General features: G+C 41.2%; 1 protein-coding gene and 1 pseudogene across 1 annotated transcript in view; one reads left to right on the top strand and one right to left on the bottom strand.

The window, feature by feature from the left end:
* Positions 1-2,263: 2,263 nt before the first annotated feature.
* On the bottom strand, positions 2,264-2,553 carry LOC115509833 (annotated as a pseudogene).
* Positions 2,554-5,178: 2,625 nt separating this feature from the next.
* The window catches only part of NCOA3 (nuclear receptor coactivator 3), a 139,508-nt gene continuing 123,022 nt past the window's right edge, over positions 5,179-21,664 (top strand). The window contains 1 exon segment of the mRNA XM_030309452.1: positions 5,179-5,308. The gene's annotated coding sequence lies outside the window, so the exon portion shown is untranslated.

Below are 21,664 nucleotides of genomic sequence, written 5' to 3'. Positions count from 1 at the left end.
TAATATATATAATGGACTTGGAATTGTGTCTGGTAAATATGTTTTCTATGAGTGCTGTTTAGTATTATCTTTTTTTTTTTTCTGCCAGAAATTTTTATTTTGGAAAATTGCAAGTCTACAGGAAAATTTCAACAACACAATAAACACCTGCATACTCTGAATCTAGATTTACTAATCGGTAAAATTTTGCCACGTTTGCTCACATGCAGTCTCTCTCTCTGTGCATGCACGCGGGTTATATTTTTCTCCCCTTGAATTATTTGAGAGTAAGTTGAAGGCAGGCTAGTTAGCATGATTACCGGTCTAGCAGCCTGTTACTTGCATACACAGCATGTGACCCAAGCTAGACCAATTGAACAAATTTCTCTCTCTCTCTCTCTCTTTTTTTTTTTTTTATTTTAAGTAATCTCTACACCTAAGGGGGGCCTCGAACTCACAACCCTGAGATCAAGAGTTGCATGTTCTACCAACGGAGCCAGCCAGGCACTCCTTGAATTTGAATCTTGGAATAGGGTGATGAGAAGATAGAAAAAAATGATTGAGCTCTAGATTTACTGTTGGTTCTGGAGAAGATATTCGGGATCTTCTTTTTCCCTGGTTTCTGACATTTCTGGGCCTGATCTTCTAGTTTTCCCTTTGATTCTGTGAGTTCCTGTCTATCATTTTACTCCATCCCATAGTCTATTGTTGTTGCTTGCAACCCAAGAGCCCTGAAGGACACAGCTGTCCTTGAGGAAGGGAGCGCCTATCCGGAGTGTGGAGGTAGAGGCTTCGTGAAATCACAATTGTTGTAGGCAGAATCTCTTCATTTTTGGAGGGCTTTAGCTGGGTGACCTTATAACCTCATTCTCACAGCATTATGCTTCTGTGTACCCTAGGCCAAGGCAATTTGATTGGGGTAATTTCAGGATTTGAGACTACTCTTCCTACCTACTGAAAGTTTTCAGCCACAGGTCAGCAAAAGCACACACATGTAGAATGTTTCAGTTATCAATTGCTGTTAACAAACCACTGCAAAATTTAATGGTTTAAAGAACAACTATTTTATTATCCCTCATGATACTGTAGGATGATTTGGATCAGTGGGTGGTTCTTCTGTTCTCGATCTTATTGGTGGGGACTGCAGTCCCCTGAGCCTCCAGGGACTGGCATGTGAAAAAAGGCTGACTCATGGGGCTGGCAGTAACTACTGGCTGGGATCTTAGCTGGGACTGTCGACTGGAGTGCCTCCCTTTTTTTTCCATGTGGACTCTCACTCTCCATGTGGCTTGGGGTTCCCACAGCATGGAGGCTGGGTTCCAAGAGGAAAGAAATGGAAGCTGCCAATCATCTTAGGGCATGAGCTGAAAGTCTCACCATAAAACTGCCACCATTTTCATTCATCAAATAGTTCCAGAGCAGCCCCAATTCAAGAAAGAGGAAAGAAAGTTTACTCCTTGATGGAGGCGCAACTTGTGCAAACAGGACGGAATGATAGCAGACATCTTCACAGACTATTTACTAGAGCATTTCACTCATTTGGCTTAGATTTGAAGTCAAGAATAGTATATTCCAGGGGTGCCTGGTGACTCAGTCCGTTAAGCATTGGACTTTGGCTCAGGTCATGATCTCGGGGTTGGTGGGCTTGAGCCCCTCTTAGGGCTCTGTGCCAACAGCGTGGAGCCTGCTTGGGATCTTCTGTCTCCCTCTGTCTGCCCGCCCCCTGCAAATAAATAAACATTAAAGAAAAAAAAAAAAAAAGAATAGTGTTTCCCAAATGTCACATCAAAACCTTGCCAAATTCAGCACAGAAGTTGCTTCCTCCTAGAAGCTTTTTCCAATACCCCTTGAGTTAAAAGGTCTATTCTTGCGTTCCCAAACAACTTGTATATATTTTTTATTTTCATTTTTCGTATTTTTTTTACTTATTTTTTTAACATTTATTTATTTATTTTTAGAGAGAGAGAGAAAGTGTGTGCACAGGTGCAAGTGGGGTGGGGCAGAAAGAGAGAATCCCAAGTAGGCTCTGTGGCGTCAGAGCAGAGGGGCTTGATCCCTTGAACCGGGAGATCGTGACTTGGGCTGAAATTAAGAGTCAGACGGTCAACCGACTGGGCCATTCAGGAGCCCCCAGGCGCCCCCATATTTTTTAATTGTTAATATTAGTTACACCTGCTGTGAATCTATGTATTCTATATGTATATGTATCTATACATATCTATAACATATTTATATGCGTAGATATAGATATTTTGGCCACATAAAGTAACCCATTTATTATAGGCTAGCAATGTTTCAAATGGTGGAACTTCTCCCGGTCTTTCTACTCCTTTAGTCTTCTGATGGTACTGTAGAGCTGGTAGTGTAGGTCCGGGTACCACCGGCCACCGTTTTCATGCAGGAGCCACAGTGCCAGATCCCCACAGCTTTTCTTTTCATCTTGGTTTTGCCACAGAAGGAGCAAATGTACTTGGCGCGCTAGCTTATTTCAATCTTCACCATTTTCCTGTGGGAGGCACCTTAATGGGTCCCATATTTACTAATGATTCCCAACTTCTTGCTGTGTTTAGTCATGTTGCCACAAACTAGGTCTGAGACCAGAGAGCTGAATATATATGTGTATGTGTATACACACACACACACACACACACATATAAGTATGTATGTATATATATGTACATGTATATATATGCATATACATGTTTACGTATATGTATATATATAATTGATAGATTGATTTCTTTTTTACCTTCTTTCCTTTCTTCTTTTCCCCTCCCTTTCCTTCCTTCTTTCTTTCTTTCCATTTCCTTCGCAATTATTTAAGTGCCTACTCTAAGCCAGACACTAATCTGGGTGCTGGAGACGCTTGAGTGAACTGAACAAATTCCCTGCCCTCTTGGAGCGTTTGGTTTGGAAGATCTACTTGATCTTCTATGTTTTTTTCTTTTTTTTAACTTTTTTTTTAAGTTTATTTAAGTAATCTATACACCCAACTTGGGGCTCAAACTCACGACCCTGAGATTAAGAGCTGGAAGCTTCTTCACTCGCCCCTGATCTTCTTTGCTTTAGAAGATCTACCTGAATGACAATAGGTAGCAGAGACCTGAATGACAATGGGGAGCACGCCAGGAGGAATGAAAACTGCCTGAGAGCAAAGGGAACAAACAGCACGGTAAGCGACAGTCCCTGAGGCATGTTTGGGAAGTTCTCGAAACAAGAGGAATGTTAGTGTCTTGCACAGGATAAGAAATTAGAAAAGATCTATTACCTGAGATCGGAGAGGGAAGCAGAGACCAAGCCAGTTAGGGTCTGGGTTTTATCCCAAATGCAATAGGATGTCACTGGAACATGTTCAGGTTGGAAGTGACATGATTTAGTGCATGAGTTTTCAAAGATCCCTCTGGCTACTGTGTGGGGAGTGTTTTGGGGATTACTAAAGGGAAAAGCAAGGAGAGCTTCAGTCGTTCAGGTGAAAGTTCATGCAGGGTCTTAGCATTCATTTCGGGATCCTCAACATCCAACCACAGTGTTTGTTATCTGTTGTTTGATGAGGGATTGAATACAAGTAGCATATACCCTCTGAGTGAGTACTCTCGCTAAACTATGTAGTGGGTCCTGAGAATACTACGTCAGAGAATGAAAGAGACAAAAGCTCTACCTTCATGGAGTTTTCATCCTAGTGAGGAAAAGAGATAATAAGTACCGCAAGTAAACAAAAATATGTTGTTTCCAATGATAAAAAATGCTATGAAAAGAAATGAAGCAGGGAAGAGGGATAGAGAAAGCTGAGACCACAGTGGGTGGGAATTTAAAATAGAGCAATCAGGGAAAGCCTCACTGAAGAAGTGACATTTGGACAATGAGGGGTGGGGAGGGAGATGAGGGAGGGTGTTGTTTAAACTTTCCGGTGGTGGTGGTGGGGGTAGGGGTGGGGCGGGGAGCGAACCAGGCAGAAATAGCAGAGGCAGGGCCTCTGAGGTCAAGGTGTGGTAGGTATGTTGGAGGGACCCCAAGGAGTCCAAGTGGGCCTGGGATACAGCAGTGGGTTGGACAAGAAGCGGATGATGGTGACTGAAAGGGGATAGACAGGTTGTGTGGGCTCTGCAGGTTACTGTAAAGGTTTTGGAAGACAGACATAAAATGACTTGGTTTTTATCAGGACCTCTCTGGCTGCTACGTTGAGAGTAGGCTGGAATGGAAGCCGGGAGAACGGCGAGAAAGCTACTGCAGTAGTCCAGGTGGGAAAGGATGGGAGCAGAGCATAAGGTGGTTTTTTTATTCTACTCACACTCGAGACATTTAACACTGATTCAACAGTATTATCTAATATAGAGTCTATATTACACACACCCCCCTTCCTGCCGTCCGTTTTACTTTAAAGAAAAAAAAAATCTTGATCCAATCAAGGCTCACCTACTGCCATTTGGTTTTCACCTCTTCCGTGCTTTTTTAAGAGCCCAGGCAAGGTGTTTTGTAGCATGTCCCACATTCTGGATTTGCCTGGTTGTTTCTTCACAGTTAGGTTCAGGTCGGCTGTTTTTTTTTGGCAAGGATACTACTACAGAGGTGGCTTTGTGCCATCCCCATTGCATCATATCAGGAGACAAGTAATGTCAGTTTGATCCATTACTGGTGAAGCTAAGTGATAGTGTTTGGTGATTAGATCTCTCGGTTGAGATGGTGTCTGCCAGATCTGTCCACTGCAAAGCAAGCTATTCCGTGGGATACTTGGGGGCTGAATATATAGTGAATATACTATCACCCAACAACCTTTCGCCCGGTGACTTTAGCATCTAATGAAGAGCCCGGTGGCTTCGGACCGTGTGCCTCAGTTTGCTCCTCTGAACAATGAGGATAACAGTGGTCTCGAAGGGATGCTTGTTTTGAGGATCAGTACTTGGCATACAATAAACGCTAGGTAAAGGTTAGATATTACTGGACGAAGGCAAGTGTGACAAGATTGAGGGCAGGGCTGAGGCTGCACTCCAACGCTCCGGAACCCGCCGCGGCTTCCAGGCGGCGAGCCGGGGACACCGGCCTGGGGGTCCTCACCGCCACGCCCTCGCGCCGCGCGAGCGCGGCCGGGCGGGGGCACCCAGCGCCCAGGCCGCGCAAGGCCCCCTGGGACCGGTAGTGCTGGGCGTGGCCTCGGGACTACATATCCCGGAGGCCCCCGCGCCGCTGCTCCAGCCGCTGCCGCCTCAGCCTCCACACAGCGACGGCGGCGGCCGCGGCGGCTGAGTCGGTGGCGGCGGCGGTGGCGGCGGCTGCGGGCTGAGCGGCGAGTTTCCGATTTAAAGCTGAGCTGCGAGGAAAATGGCGGCGGGCGGTGAGTGGAGATAAAGGAGGAGCGGCGGCGGGCGAGGGGGTGGAGTGCGAGGCGAGGGTGAAGAGGGCGAGTCCCCGGGGTGCCGCGAGCCGGCGGCTTTGCGGCTCCGCGGCGGCGCTGAGGGGCGCGCCGAGCGGGGGGCGCGCTGAGATAGTTTTGGGGTGTCGGGGCCGCGCCGCTTCCCCGCAGCCCGGGGCGGCCCCGCGGCCGGAGGAGGGGAGCTGAGGTGGGGCGGCAGCCGGCTTGGGAGTCGGAGGGGGTCCCCGCGCGGAGGGGTCACCCCGAGGAGTTTCGGGGGGGGGGACCGCGGGGGGCCCACTTTTCCCCTCCTGTCCCTGAAGTTTTGTCTTTCCCCAGCCCTTGGGGCTGCTTTAGAAAGCTCCCCGCGTCCGCCTCCCGCTGCCTCGGCTCCTTCGCAGTTATTCGGAAGAATTAGGGGGCGGGGGCAGCGGCGCAGACCCCACGACCCCCACCCCAGCCTCCAAGTCGCACCCAGAATCGGGTTGCGTTTTGTTGCTGTGTTTCCTCCCGCACCGGGGCATTTTTAATCTTTGAACTCGAATGATCTGCGGAATTGCATTTTGGGCACGGGGAGGTTCTCCGCAGTTTTCTCGGTAAAAAGGCATTTTGCTACCTCCGGTGTGAAGGTTGGGAAATGGCAAGTGGGAAGTTGGTAGATCAAATTTGGGGTTTGGCTGTCTTCGTCAGGACTGTTTTTTCTCCCCCCCCCCCCCCCGGTCCCCATCTCGAATCTTACGTACGTTGATGGAGTTTGTAATGATTTAAATTGTCTTGCACATGCCTTAAAAAAAAAAAAATGGATGATCCATGAGTCGTTGGGAGGCTTAGTAGCTCCCAGTTTGAGGGCACTCGGGGTGGAAAAGTTAACCAAAAGGGCAGTGGTGAGAGCGAGAAAGCATCGTCTCAAAATCTCATAAAACAGGAGGAGTTTGGGATTCCAAAATGGAATGACACGAAAGGCATGAAATTGTCCCGAAGTCGAAACTCACCCCCCCCAGCCCCCCCGCCCCCCGCCCCGTCTCGAATGCGAAGACTTCCTTTTTTGCAGTTTTTGAGCAGCGCTTCAAAGCCAACCTGTTTTTGTTATTAAGCCTGTACCGTAAAGAAACCGGAAGGCGAGTACCAGCTGTCTCGCTGCAGTGGTTTTTTAAATGGAGTTGAATGAGATGAGCGAGTGGGAGCGGTGTTGAGTGAGATTGCTGGATCTCCTGATTTAAATGCCCAGCCTCGGACCCACCTAACTGGTCCCTGGCTGCAAGAAAGCTTCAGTATGTTTGTTGCAGCAGGTTGTAGAGAGGATGATGGAAAAAACAAAACAAACCAAACCAAACCCCAAACGTGGGTCTTGTGAATGCCGCATACACTGAAACGTGAAATGGAAATCTGGAAGTTCGTGAAATACTTGTTCTTGAGAAAAATTTGAATTACTGCTCTGTTTAGAATAGGTTATACCAGATACGATACCCAACTGGAAAAAGGTACACAAGCGTTGAAAAATGAGTCTCTCCTGTGAACCCTCCAATTCCGGCTCCTCGGAGGCAGTGGCTGTTGCCGGTTTCTGGAGTATCCTTGGTCTTTGGAATAATTATTTTAAGATTTTTATTTGAAACATAACCCTTGCTGGGTACCAAAGGCAGGAAGATAAGATGAACAGAAGAAAGGGAGAATGTGGCGGGAATATTGTTTTCTTTTCACTGTCTTGAACAAATGTTGATAGCTGTTAGAAAAAGCTTCTGAACTTACCTCTGATGTTGCCTTATGCACTGACACCCTTAAAGAAGTAACAATCTGTGGGGCTTGAGGATGAAGAACGGCTGCCAGGGTGCATTGTTTGTACGTAAGATGAAGCCTCTGTTTGTAACATGTAAAATGATATTGAACACTATAGCTCCTGTCACTGGAGGTTGCTTCAGGTTCTGCATTTAAATGAGCAGTAATCTAGGTTGCCTGTGATCCTAAATTACAGTGGTATTTTATATATTGATAGAAGTGACTTAATTGTCCAATCAGCGTTAAAAAAGAGGCATATGCCAGCTTCTAGTTTATAGATCTACATTTTGAACATGACTGTAGAATAAGTGGGTTGCTATGATGTTTCTAGAGCGGTTGCAGGAAATATTTCTACCATAAAATATTCCTTACCTACAGAGACTTCGAGAATGCAAACACAACCCCAGCATAATTAACAGGATTTCTATTTTTGTAAGTTCTAGAATGCTGGTTTTAAATTTACCAACACTACAGTTCATTAAAGAAATTCAGTAATACTAGAGTTTAGACGGTTAGGGATTGCATTAAATAATTTCACTATATTTTGACATTGAGTAAACTGTGCATCCCCTCCCCCCTCCCCCCCATAAGAGTTATTTTTTATATCAGGGATATATTCTTAATCCCTGTATAAGAATTGTTTCTCTAAATTGCCCCTCACTCCCTAGACAAACAAATTAGAATTCATTCAGTAAGGAGTGTACCGCAGGACCCTGGATCCTTTTTCTGGGAGATGTGAAATGAATAGTTTTTGAAATGGTTACTTACTAAAGCCTTCTTGACTGGTGTTTTGAAATAAACTTCAGGGACATATTAAAGATGAGGGTTTGTTTTTTTTTTAAATTCTTTTGTGTATTAACTGATTCTAGAATCTTTTAAAGACGAGTATGTTTTTTGAGAAGTCTTTAAACAAATAATTTAAAAATAATTCAGACAATAAGGTAAGATATAAACCCAAATTGGTGTTAAAATAAATGGCTTTAGGGTTTCTTTTTCAGTTTTTTAGAATATATAATTTCAAGCCATGGCCTGAGGATGTAGACTACTTTCAAAAACTTGATTTTTGTAAGTTTAGAATGAGTATAGCCTCCAGTGGCTGTTTGTCTACAATGGAAAGGGACCACAATTTAATGCAGTTGTTACTTTAATGTTACCTAGGACTAGAAGGAGTTGTTGATCATGTTGAAGAGTTTCTCATGTAGTTTCTCATAGGTTAAACCAGAGAGTACCTGTCCCAGTTTGGTTTGAACTTATTATATACCCTGTAGTGTAAAATATTCTGTTTTTGTTTTTTCATTATCGAGTGTTTAAAGCTCTGGGAGCAGAAAATTAGTATTGGAAATGTATCTTAACTTTTCTTCTTTCTCATAGTTCAACAGATTAAAGAAATGGGTAACTGCATGTTAGTTTAGATCCACAGGGATAGTATGGAGATTGAATGCTGCAGTAAAATGTAGGCATTTTCTTCCATTTTATTGAGTGCTTTTTGGGGGTGGGGGAGGGGATCACAAAATGAACATTTCTCAGTAAAAGTGGAGGAGGGGCTGTATTGTAATGAGGCTTATTCCTTCTTTTTGTTAGTGTTTGCTGCGTAAATTCATTTAGCCCATTGGTTTTCTGATAGAGTTTCTGGGAGATTATTTTGGGTTAAGGGTGCAGTTTATCCAGAGTCTAACCTTATTTCCACTCCTAACAAATGACGGAATTGACTTGAATTTAATCGCCGTTCCCTTTCCTACCTTCTGGTGGGGAGTTAAATGAACAGGAAAATGGCCAGAAGATACACAGCAGGAGTTGAAAGGAAGACCTGCACTGTCTAGGAGGCTGATTTATCCACAAACTGGATAATCTTCTTAGACTACATACTGCAGTTCCCAACTTTGTCAGCATTAACTCAGTTTGGTAGGTTCTGCTGGCCTAGGTCAATTTACAGGGGGGGCAGTAATAAAGGTTTATTTAACTGTAATAAATTTTGTGGCCTAGAGGCAAAGGAAAGAAGTCTGACCTATCTGGCAAATGGGCTTTACCTATTTCAAAGAATATTTTAAGAGCAAATGTACTAGTCTTTTCTGTTAGTATTTTTTCCTGTTTTTCATTATGAACGTCTGTGTCCTATTTTTTCTTTTCCATTGATATTTTTTACCGATATGTTCGTGGAAAGAATGACTTTTTTTTTTTTTTTTTTGAGTGTAAAAAAATTTTTTTTGTATGCTGTCCACCTATGAAGGTATTCTGAAATGTTTAATTTCTTTGATTAGAGGTTAAGAGGGTTCTGAAGTTTCAGTTTTTGGAAACTAGGCTGATTAGATTACTAAATTTAACTCTTTATCATCCATGTAAGGATGAAAAGGGAATATTGGCATGGGTACCACATAGTAATGGATAATCTACTGCTCCCTGGGGCTTTGCTTTTGGTAGCTATAGCAGCTGAGTGGGAGTAGTAGATGGATAGATGGGAAAAGACTGCAGAACTCAGCATAATCCTCAATTAGGATAAGCCTCATGGTTAATTGAATGTTGAGTGCACAGGTTAAATCCCATTATAACAAACTCCAGGGGACTAGCTAAATTATTTTGTTGTACTGGGATTGAACTTTTTTGAATATTGTTTGAAATAAATTAGTCTTTTTGTTTTTGTTAGAGGTGTTAGAAAAATTTTTATGTATTGTAACAATTTGAGAAGTTGTTACTCATGAACCAATGTGTCCAAGGTTTAATTTTAATGCTTTTGCCTTTAAAAAGGAAATAACTCATGTTGAACGGGGCATATACTTTATCCCCCCCGCCCCCCCATGCTCCCACATCTAGGTCTGTGTCTAGAGTAGCTCCATTGGTTTATTTCAACAACCAAATACATTTATAGGTACTGCTGCCACCATTAAAGTGTGGTCAGAGGAAATGGGAAATTCCCCATGTTTCCAGGTGACTGCTGCTGGTAATTTTTTCTTCCCTTGATAACTTTTTAAAATAAATGAATATACTTCACTCTTGTGAACTTTACTTTTTTGGTAATAATTAAGGTAGCCCTTTTCCACTGATCCCAGTGTAGTTGCTGACAGAGATCTATATGGTTTTAAAAAAAAGTGATGGTAGTATTGTAGTTATAAATGTGGAATTTTTCAGAAACAGGATTAGTATACATATGAGAAAAATTAGTATTATGCTTGGCCAGAAATACACTTTTTTTTTTTTTCCCCCGTCTTGTATTTTCAGATTGGTGTTTGAGGAACTTCAGGTGTTTATGTCCCACCTTCATATCTAAGGCTAGCGTTTTTAGTTTGCTTAGAGAGTGTTGATTGGGTGCAGCAAGACATTTTTGAAGTCATTCTTTTAAATAGATGTTCCATGAAGGAGGGAAAATCTGAAAGAGGGAATTTCAAAGCAACCCAAGCAGTGTTTTGAAAGTTCTCGAGTTAAGAATAATGACTGGCCAGTAGGCAGGAAGCCTGCAGTTGTATTGTGGTATTGTGCCTCCAGCTTACGCATTTGAGAACTTGAGTACAAAAGAGGAGAAAGCGTGGGGAGGGGAAGAAAGAGTTTTAACAACAACAAAAAGAGGGGGGTGGGGGAGGCTTTTAGAGTAAATACTCTTTGCTTTTCTGTTTAAGTGAAATCTAAAACCAAATTATTTTTACTTTGAGAGGAAATGTTTGTTTATCATAATCTAAATGGCCTAAACTGACATTTTTATACATGCGAGTTAATTGTTACTGGTGGAAAGAGCAGCATGATCATACACTCAGTTTTAAAACAACTTTAATAAAAAAAAAAAAAAATCTCAGGGACTCTGGCTGATTCAGTGGGAAGAGCATGCTTGATCTCCAGTTCATGAGTTCGAGGCCCACGTTGGGTGTGGAGATGACTAAAAAATAAATAAACCTGAAAAAAATCTACACACGAAAACTTTTGGATATTCCCCCCTTTTGTTACCTAATCAATATCATTTGTTGGCCTGTTACTTTGAAAATGATACTTGTGAAGAAGAGTTGAGAATAATTTGCAAGCTAGTATTGTAAGCTTCATGCAAATCAATCTCAAGACATTCCGTAAAATTTATAAAACAAAGGGGGTGGAATATGTGATCTCCAAAGTTCATTATATTGGAGAATTCTATAAACTTAAAGCATTGTATAGATATGTAGAATGGTCTTATATTTAAATTTTGTTGGGCAAACATTAAATGGGTTAAGCTCTTTATATCAGATAATGGTAACCTTTCAGTGCTGACTCATGAGTTGGGAGATAGGATGATTTTTGAGCTCCTGACTTCATAGTAGGGGCTACAAGCTGCAAAGTGTGTGCTGGCACATATGTGTCTGGGGAAGGGGGAGGGGGAGAGAATTTTCAACCCCCTCCTTCTCTTGTAAGAAAATGAAGTCATATTTTTCTTTACTCTCAGTAAAGCTGTCATCAGTGGAATGGATTATTGAATTTAAGTCACTCTGTAGAGTAGCTATATCAGCTTGATTTTGTTTCCAGATTGAAATTTGGCAACTTTATTTGAAAATGTTTTAAGGATTACCCAGTATTCTTTTCACCAAATTGTGTCTTTAGTCTAAACACCCTCTGCTCCATCCAAGCTCATCTCTTTTCCTCTTTTACCTGTCTGGTGGTGGTTGTGTTTTTATAAGACTTTCATCCCAGTGAACATAGTTGGCCCCATTGCTGTCAGAGCAAGCCCTTGGCTGCATCCAGGAAAATCTAACTTCGCCAGTGAGAAAAATAACTCCACACATACGTTGCATCCATTGGAGTGCCAGTTGTATATTCTTCATATAATAAGACAGGACTATCACTGTATTAAGATTTAAGAATAATCTCACCAGGCATCAATACAGTGAGTTCAGGAAGCTACTTTCAAAGCACACAGCCACATCTAGTCTCATTTAAGTAAATTTCCCAGACCACCACAACTGAAAATACAGTTCTAGAATGTGGTAGAAGCCTTAGGTGTAGGGAAACCAAGTTAGGTGAACCTGGAATTGTGAACTTGTCTAATAAACTCCACTTTTCTGTTTCTTTGTTTAAAGTATGAAATACCTCCCACATGTTAATTCTTTTTTTAAGTTTTATTAATTTTGAGGGAGAGTGTGAGTGCGTGCACGAGTGGGGGAGGGGCAGAGAGAGGAAGAGAGAATCCTCAGAGATTGGGGGGGGGGGGGATCGTGACCTGAGCCCTGAGCCAAAATCAAGAGATGCTTAACTGACTGAGCCACCCAGGCAAGCCTCCCACATGTTACTTTTTAAACTGACTTTTCATACCAGCATTCAGCATTCTCTTAGCTATGAGGCCCCAAGCTTTAATCATCTTTAATTTGCTACTGTTTGGCGGTTGCCCACTCCCCCATACACACATACTTAACCAGTGTTTATTAAGCTTGTAGTGTTGAAGGCGCTGTGAGAGTTAATAAGGTTTTGACCTCCAAGTGCACACAATCAATCAGGTATTCACATCACTTCAGTATGAGGCAATTTATTTTGCTTATAAAGATCAAGAAGAAGTTCAGAGGAGGAAAGGACTACTTCTGACCAGGTGATAAGAATGCAAGACTTTGAAGAATGAGTGAGATTTTAATATGGAGACAACAGTTTCTGTTGGTGAGAAATCATTAGTAAGAGCTCAGAGGTAAGGCATTTTAAGACTTGGTCATTTAAATACTCAAATGTTAGTGGATTTGAGTAAACTGGTTTTGTTTTTGCAGAATCCTATTGATACATTTCTCTTACATATATTTTCATTACAATTTCTAAAACTCTAGTTCAGGCTCTTTATTTCTAGATATTTGTAATAGTTTTCAAAGTAGTCCCTATTCTTTCCCTAAGTCCTCTCTCTACTTCTTAAACATCATTTTGATTACATTTTTTGCTTAAAAATTTGCAACGTACAATCGAAATTCCTTAACCTAATATTCAGTTTTTAATCATCGTCTTTTTAAAATCAATCTTTCCCATTTTTGTTGCCTCTTGAGTCATGCTGCTGCTTTCTGACTCTTCTCCCTTGCTATCTAACCTAGCCATTAAGGTCTAGTTCAGATCCTGTCTCATTTAAGTAAATTTCCCAGACCACCACAACTGAAAATACAGTTCTTATTTTCTGATATGAATCTTAATTATCTCTTCACATGCATAGGAGTCTGCATTTATTGATTGGTAGGGCAGATTCAATCAGATGGTCTATTTTTGAAGTGGGCACCATTTTTTTTTTTTTTTAATAAGCTTCTAAAGTCATCTATTATTTTTTCGATTATATTCATTTTAGGTGTCCCCTCCCCCAATGCTTGGCATTTGGATATGAAAGTTTCTAAAGTTCTAACTCTCAGGTCAGCTTTTCTATCTGGAAATTGAGATAAAATTAGAGTCTTAGTCCTAAGGACCTATGTCTTCCTTACAGAGTTGTCCCAGATTAATCCTGTCCGGGCCTTAGGATTCATACTTCCCAGATGTCCTAAGACTGGACCGTCCTTCTGTGAGTTGTTCAAATGTTTTTATTCAGTACCACGGTTCTTCAAAGAATTATGCTAAGCATTGTAGGCATTAAAATCCCTTTGTGATCTAGGAGCTTATAATCTAGTTGAGAAATAAGTATAACTGAAAAAACATAGTTGCAACAACATAAATAAGTGGTTCAGAAGTTCAGAGGAAGAAAAGGTCATTTTCAACTAGAATTGTTAGGGAAAACTTCTTGGAGGAGATGGAGTAGATCTAAACGGAATTAATTGCTGTTTCTGATCTCTCTTTCCCACATCTTTTAATATGTAGTGTTTAGTACAATAAAAAAATTGTGTGTATATATATATATATATACACATTATTTTAAACTAAAAGGGCATAAACATGGTAGAGTTTAAACATTACAAAAAGGTGTGTGTGTGTGTGTATACACATATCTTGAAAAAGTAAGGATCATGGTCCCCCATGTCTTTGGTTTTTGTAGCTACTCTCCTTCCCAAAGGCAACTGCTATTAGAGGATATTCTGTGCAGATAGTTATGGATGTCTCTCCATTTTGTGTGTGTGTGTGTGTGTGTGTGTGTGTGTGTGTGTGTGTGTATTTATTTATTTATTTATTTATTTTTGAGAGAGAGAGAGAGAGAGAGAGAGAGAGAGAGAGAGAAACAGTGTGAGCAGGGGAGGGGCAGAGAGAGAAAGATACAGAATCTGAAGCAGGCCCCAGGCTCTGAGCTGTCAGCACAGAGCCTGATGTGGGGCTCAAACCCAGGAACTGAGACACCACTATCTTTTTTTTTTTTTTTAAAGTAATCTCTACTCCCAGTGTGGGGTTCTAACTCATGACCCTGAGATCTAGAGTCACATGCTGCACTGACTGAGTCAGCCAGGTGCACTTCTTATTTATCTTTCTTTTTGGTATTTATCTGTCTGCCTGTGTGTGTATGTATGTATTTAATTAAAAGTAGGCTCCGCATACAACATGGGACTTGAACTCACGAGCCTGAGATCGAGTCGCATGCTCAACCAACTGAGCCAGCCAGGTTTCCCCTCTTATTTATCTTTTAAAACTTATCCCATCCCAAGTCGCTTGACTGCTTGAAGGCATGAAATCTGTTGTTCATTGTCTAAGATTATGAAACTAAACTCCTTCCCATGGAGTTCCCAAAGCCTTTCATAATCTGATTCTAATCTACATTTCCAGCATCATCTTATTTCTATGTGTCTTATACTTTAGCTGCTATTAAGTTTCTCTTGTTCTGCCTTCCCTGGTCTTACCCTACTAAAAATTATCTCTCCTGTGTTCTGATTCATATTCTTAGGTATTAAAGCTAAAAGCTAGCATTTATCCAAGCTAATATGCCTGGACAGTTTTGGGTGTTTAATGTCCATTATCTCATTTAACTGTCTTTTGTACTGCAGAGCTGTTTTTTTCCCTTCCACTGAAGTCTTATACAAAACCCTATTCGAAATAGAAAATGCGATTTTATTAAAACTTATTTTCTAAGTTGAAATTTAAACTGTTTGCTGGTTGTAAAGGCAGTGAAAATGAAATTGCTGTGATGAATATAAAATTTGAAATTGGGTTCTTAACAACTATTACGGATCTAAATCCACCTCTGCTTCTAGTTTATTTCTGTATTATGAAAATCCCAACTCATACAGAGATATAGTTGTAAATGGTGTCAGTTCAAAAATATTTTTTGATATATGTAACAGGTGCACATGGGACAAATTCAAAAGGGACAAGAGGGTATGTATACAGTGCAAAGTAAGGCATCCTTCCTCAAGTGTTTCCCAGCCACCTCCCTATCCCCTGCTCAGAGTTCTTGTTAACTGTAGGGTCATTGTTAACTCTAGATACATACATAAATGCATATGCTTAAAAGCTTTTAAGTTCAGTGAATTTCTCCTACATTTTTGGGTAAAGTATAATAAAGTGTAGCATACATTCAGGAAAATGCATAAGTACAGGCCTATAAATTTTCATAAAACAAACACACTTCTGTAATTGGCACTCAGGAGCCCTCTTCTGGATCGTGTATATTTTTTAAATGATCTTGGGGAGAGGTTTCAGGTCTGTATTTATAACTACTAAGTTCTTTCTAATGGTTACACAGCATTCCGCTGTGTAGTGGATATATCATAATTTATCCAGTTTTATATTATTACAAACAGCTGTAAGTGAATATCCTCATACGTATTTCTTTGTCCCATGTTTTGTTGTAAAGCCTATAAAAATTTCTGGCAGTAGAATGCTAGAGTATTAAAGGGTATGACTTTAAGTTTTACAGGTATTGCAAGTGGCTTCCTGTTGTAGAGGTTGTAGGAAGTGCTGTATGGAAGTGCTTGTTTTCCCTATCTCGTGTGTTTCTTTTAATGCTTTTATGCTTTCCTTTTCTTTTATAACAAAAATCAAATGTAAAAATTAAAAACATGTAAAATAGAAAAATGTCAGGATATCAAACTGTTAGCATAGTTTAATGAGGTGGTAAACTACAATATGTTGTAACTATATATTCTGTTTAATGTGTTTAAAGATGTTTGAAATGTAAATGTACCTATTTAACATTTGTGGGTGTGTGTTATAATTTTTTATAAATTAAAAAAAAATTTTTTAATGTTTATTTATTTTTGAGAGAGAGAGAGAAAGAGACAGAGAGTGTGAGCAGGGCAGAAGCAGAGAGAGAGGGAGACCCAGAATGGGAAGCAGGCTCTAGGCTCTGAGCTGTCAGCACAGAGCCTGATGCGGGGCTCAAACTTGTGAACTGTGAGATTGTGACCTGAGCCGAAGTCAGACGCTTAACTGACTGAGCCACTCAGGTAACTCTGTTTTTTTGTTAAAATTTTTTAGTGTTTAGGGGCGCCTGGGTGGCGCAGTCGGTTAAGCGTCCGACTTCAGCCAGGTCACGATCTCGCGGTCCGGGAGTTCGAGCCACGCGTCGGGCTCTGGGCTGATGGCTCGGAGCCTGGAGCCTGTTTCCGATTCTGTGTCTCCCTCTCTCTCTGCCCCTCCCCCGTTCATGCTCTGTCTCTCTCTGTCCCAAAAATAAATAAACGTTGAAAAAAAAAATTAAAAAAAAAATTTTTTTTAGTGTTTATTGTTGAGAAAGAGACAGAGAGAGAGAGAGACAGAGTGTGAGCGGGAGCAGGGGAGGAGCAGAGAGAGACAGACAGACACACACACACACAGAATCCGAAGCAGGCTCCAGGCTCTGAGCTGTCAGCACAGAGCCTGACATGGGGCTCGAATTCACAGGTTATGAATTCATGACCTGAGCCTAAATCTGACATTTAACCGACTGAGCTACCCAGGCGCCTCTGGGTATGCTTTTTTTTTCTTTAATTTGTAGAAATCTATTTTGAGGTATAATTTACTTACACTAAAATTGAACCATTTTAAGCGTGGTTTTTTTTTTTTTAATTTTTTTTTCAACGTTTTTTATTTATTTTTGGGACAGAGAGAGACAGAGCATGAACGGGGGAGGGGCAGAGAGAGAGGGAGACACAGAATCGGAAACAGGCTCCAGGCTCCGAGCCATCAGCCCAGAGCCCGACGCGGGGCACGAACCCACGGACCGCGAGATCGTGACCTGGCTGAAGTCGGACGCTTAACCAACTGCGCCACCCAGGCGCCCCGCGTGTTGTTTGTTTTGACACATGTAAACTGTTGTGTTACTACCAACCACAATCAAGGTACAGAACATTTCCATCACCCTAGAAAGTAGTATCTTGTCCATTTGTATTTAGTCCTTTTCTAGGTTTTGGAGTATTCAGTGAACCATTGTTTGGCCTTCTGTCACTATAGGTTACTTTTTTCTTTTTTTACCTTTATTGAGGTATAATTGACATTCAGATAATTACATATGTTTAAAGTGTATAATTTGAGTTTTGACCTAGAGGTCAACCTGTGAATCTGTCACCACAGTTACAGTAATGGAAATATCTGTTAACTCTAGTGGACATATCCCTGTATCTCTTTATAATCTATCCCTTCCCATCTTCAGGTGATTGCTGATCAGCCTTAAGTCACTGAAGATTAGTTTACCTTTTTGGGAATTTATATAAATGGAATTCTTTGCTGTGTACTTTTTTCCCCCTTTCGTTGTCAGATGATCCTTTACTGAAATATTTCCCTTTGTAGTTTTTTTTTTTAAGTTTATTTATTTATTTTGAGAGAGAGAGAAAGAGTGCATGCCTGTAAGTGGGTGAGGTGCAGAGAGGGACGGAGGGAGAGAATTCTAAGCAGGCTCTGTGCTGACGGCACTCGGGGCTCCATCCCAGGAACTATGAGATTGTGACCTGAGCCGAAATCAAGAGTCAGACGCCCAACTGACTGAGCCACCTGGACGCCTCTTCCTTTGTAGTTCTTAACGAGCTGGGCATTCCACTGCTCCACTATTGATGTCATCTATGATGCCATGAGGGTGGTGGCCATTAACATTGTAGCCCATAGACTGGCTTAGTCCCCAGGATCTCTTTAATGGTTCTAGGGAGTTTCTGTGGCTAAAGATCTGTGCCTCATCTGTCAGGCAGTGTTGATAGTCTCATCAAAAGTGATTCCTGCTGTGCTTAACAGGGAATAGGCCATTCACTGTTTTTCTACTTTTTTCTGTCTCTTGGCAATTCCTTGAGGGGTTTGATAGTCAGGGAAGAGGCGGAAGGTACCATTTCATTCTGGGCCTGAATGGTCAGTTTCACCTAATCCTCATACCTTTCCAGTCACCATTTGTTTTTGTGGTGTCATTACCAACCTTTTTTGGGAGATGGGTCCAGAGGACTGATCTTGATCTCCGTTCAGACGAGGCACTGACTTCCTCACTGGTACACCTCAGGTATATGAATTTGATCTCATTAGGGTTGAACTTAGGCGACATGATGGAGGTGGCTGATGAACCTGGGTTTGGGATGACAGAAAACAGTTGCACCTTTGCCGCATCTGAGCGGAAAGTCAAAAGTACCATGTACTTTTTTTCAAGGGGAACTGGTTTCTTTCACTTAGTACTGTATAGTTATTTTGAGATTTGTGCATGTTGTTACATATATCAGTATATTTTTTAAAGGTTTTAAGTGGTCTCTACACCCAACGTGGGGCTCAAATTTAGAGCCCTGAGATCAAGAGTTTTATGCTCTACCGACTGAGTCAGCCAGCTAGCCCTCATATTATCAGTCGTTCTATTTTTTATTGCTTAGTACTATTGCCTTGCATTAGGTGTATCTCAGTTTATTTATTCATCTGTTGATGAACATTTGGGTTATGTTCAGTTTTTGGTTATTAAAAGTAGAGCTTCTATGACATTTTGTTTGCAAGGATTTGTGAGGACATACATAGGCTTTTATTTCTCTTGTAAATATGTAGGAATGGAATGGCTGAGTTATATACTAAGTGTATTTTTAACCTTTAAACTTTTTTAAAAAATGTTTTTGTAAAATTTATTTTTGACAGAGTCAAAGAGAGAGGGGTGATAGGATCTGAAGCAGGCTCTGTGCTAACATCAGAGAGCCTGATTTGGGGCTCAAACTCACGAACCATGAGATCATGACCTGAACTGAAGTCGGACACTTAACTGACTGAGCCACCCATGCATCCCAATGCTTCAAAATTTTAAGAAACTGCCACTTGTTTCTCAAAGCAGTTGTACCATCTTACATTTCTTCTAGCAGGGTATGATAGTTTTGGTTATTCTACAGTCTCATCAACACTTGGTATGGTCAGTCTTTTTATTTTTTAAGCTTTAAAAAAATTTTAAATTTTATTAAAATTTTTTTCGTTGTATTTATTTTATTAAAAAAATTTTTTTTAAATGTTTATTTATTTTTGAGACACAGAGAGACACAGCATGAGCAGGGAAGGGGCAGAGAGAGAGGGAGACACAGAATCTGAAACAGGCTCCAGGCTCTGAGCTGTCAGCACAGATCCCGACGTGGGGCTCGAACTCACGAACTGAGATCATGACCTGAGCCGAAGTCGGACGCTTAACTGACTGAGCCACCCAGGCGCCCCTCGTTGTATTTATTTTAGAGAGACAGAGAGCACACATGAGTGGGGGAGAGGGGCAAAGGGAGAGAGAGAGAATCCCAGGCAGGCTCCACGCTCAGCACTGAGCCTGACCTCACAACCCTGGGATCATGACCCAAGCCAAAATCAAGAGCCGGGCACTCAGCTAACTGAACCACCCAAGCGCCCCTGATTTTTTAATTTTTATTTTTAAGTAATCTCTACACCCAACATGGGACTCCAAGTCACAACCCCGAGATCAGGAGTCTCCTGCTGTACCTACCGAGCCAGCCAGGTACCCCAATATGGTCAGTCTTTTTAATGTTAGCCATTCTAGTGGGTATATTAGTGGTATCTCATTGTGGCTTCAATGTGAGTTTCCTTAATGACTCATGATGTTGAGCATATTTTCATGTACTTATTTAGGTGAAGTATCTGTTGATATTTTTTGCCCATTTTTAAGTTGAGTTATCATATGGAGGTGTAAGAGTTCTTTAGATACAGATCTTTTTTGGATATATGTTTTAGAAATGTTTAACTTGAGACTGGTCTGCTGTTTCATTTTCATAACTGTTTTTGGAAGAGCAAAAGTTTTTAATGTTATTGAAATTCAACTTACTGATTTTTTTTTTTTTAATGTGTGTGTTTTCTTTTATAGTCAATACCTCTCTGTTGCATTTAAGACATCCTAGCCCAGCCGAAGGTCATTCATATTTTTTTCATACGCTTTCTAGAAGTTTTAAAGATTAAAAATTTTGTTTAAAATGTTTATTTTTGAGAGAGAGAGAAAGAGAGATGAGAGACACAGAGTGCGAGTGGGGGAGGGGGAGAGAGAGAGGGAGACACAGAATCTGAAGCAGGCTCCAGGGTCTCAGCTGTCAGCATAGAGCCCAGGGCTCGAACCGACAAACCATGAGATCATGACCTGAGCTGAAGTTGGATGCTTAACCGACTGAGCTACTCAGGCACCCCTTAAAGATTTTTTAAAATGTTTATTTGTTTATTTTATTTTTTAAAATATTTATTTATTTTTGAGAGACAAATACACAGTGGGGGAGGGGCAGAGAGACAGAATCCGAAGCAGGCTTCAGGCTGTGAGCTGTCAGCACACAGTCCAACGTGGGGCTCGAACCCATGAACTGTGAGATCATGACCTGAGCTGAAGTTGGAAGCTCACCCAACTGAGCCACCCAGGCTCCCCTAATTGTTTGTTTATTTTTGAAAGAGAGACAGAGAGAGTGTGAGTGGGGTAGAGGCAGAGAGAAAGGGAGACAGAATCCCAAGCAGGCTCCTGACTCGGGTTCCAACCTGCAAGTTGTGAGATCATGGCCTGAACCAAAACCAAGACTTGGATGTGGATGCTTAACCCACTGAGCCACCTAGGTGCACCCTAGAAGTTTTATGGTTTTAGCCCTTGAATTTGGGTCTATGACCATTTGAGTTAATTTTTTTATGTGGTGAGATAAGAGTTGAGGTTCATTTTTTTTTTAAATTTTTTTTAATGTTTATTTTTAAGAGAGAGAGAGAGAGAGAGACACCGAACACAAGCAGGGGAGGGGCAGAGAGAGAGGGAGACACAGAATCTGAATCGGGCTCTAGGCTCTGAGCTGTCAGCTGCGGGGGTTCAACCCATGAACTGTGAGATCATGACCCGAGTCAAAGTTGGATGCTCAACTGACTGAGCTGCCCAGGTGCCCCAATATATGGCTATTGAACTTTCCCAGCACCATTTGTTGAAAAGATTATACGTTTGCTATTGCATTGTCTTGGCACCTTTGTTGAAAATCAATCAAATATATGCAGGTCAGTTTATCTGTCTTAACCCTTGTCTTGAAATGAGATAGGATAAATCTTCCAACTTTGTCTTCCCCTTTCCCTTTGTTTTGGTTATTCTAGGCCCTTTGCATTTCCATATGGTTGTTAGAATCATCTGCAAAATTTCTGTTGTGTTTTGATTGTGATTGCACTGAATCAGTTGATCAATTTGGGAAGAATTGATTTCTTAAAAATGTTGTGTCTTCTGTTCCATGAAAATGTTCTAGATCTCTCCATTTATTTAGGTCTTTAATTTCTCTTAGTATTTTGTAGTTAGCAGCATATAGATCTTGTCAAATTTATCAC

The sequence above is a fragment of the Lynx canadensis genome, chromosome A3 (assembly GCF_007474595.2).
Source record: "Lynx canadensis isolate LIC74 chromosome A3, mLynCan4.pri.v2, whole genome shotgun sequence".
NCBI lineage: Eukaryota > Metazoa > Chordata > Mammalia > Carnivora > Felidae > Lynx > Lynx canadensis.
This window is presented reverse-complemented; position numbering and strand designations above follow the sequence as displayed.